Genomic DNA, 814 nt, shown 5'->3' with positions numbered 1-814 from the left:
GGTACATTCTTTCTGGAGTCCCAGGCCGACCAGCAGTTGCAGGAGCTCGGCCACGGTGGTGAGTTCAACCGAGTACTGTGAAGGAGGATGTGCTGCACGTTCTAGCGGGAGCTATACCTGGTTCAACCCGAGAAGGGCTTCCATGGTGTGACCGGTATGTAGTGGCACGTCATGCCGGCCTCCTGGAAGTCCCCGTCGGCCTCGTTCGCTGGTCGGTCCGCTGCACCTGACTTTCCATGAAAGAACTGTGGTGCATTCTTTCTGAAGTCCCAGGCCGACCAGCAGTTGCAGGAGCTCGGCCAGCTTGGCGACTCCAACCCGAGTACCTTGAAGGAGGACGTGCTGCACGTTCTAGCGGGAGCTGCACCTGTTCCAACCCGAGAAGGACTTCCATGGTGTGACCGGTATGTAGTGGCACGTCATGCCGGCCTCCTGGAAGTCCCCGTCGGCCTCGCTCGCAGATCGGTCTTCATTGACGTTTTGGAGGAAAAACCCTATGAGGTTTTTATTTTGGGCTTCAGCCGGGCAGCAGTTCCAGGAGCCCGGGCACTTTGGCACCTTACCCCGGTGTATTTGAGGTGGTGACACTTTTAGGGGTGCGAATATCTCCTTCACCTGAAATCCTGTGAGAGGGCATTTTGGTTTCGTGTTCCAAGTCCCTACGGTTCTTCCTAACGGGAAGTCCTAACCGTTCGTGGCCGAGAGTGACTTCCAGGGTGTGAGCGATAGGCACCGGCCCTCTCATGGTGTCTCCTGGAAGTCCCGGTCGGCCTCGTTCGCTGGTCGGTCCGCTGCACCTGAACTTCCACGAAAT

Source organism: Rhinoderma darwinii, unplaced genomic scaffold (assembly GCF_050947455.1).
Source record: "Rhinoderma darwinii isolate aRhiDar2 unplaced genomic scaffold, aRhiDar2.hap1 Scaffold_971, whole genome shotgun sequence".
In the NCBI taxonomy this organism is placed as follows: Eukaryota; Metazoa; Chordata; class Amphibia; order Anura; family Rhinodermatidae; genus Rhinoderma; species Rhinoderma darwinii.
This window is presented reverse-complemented; position numbering follows the sequence as displayed.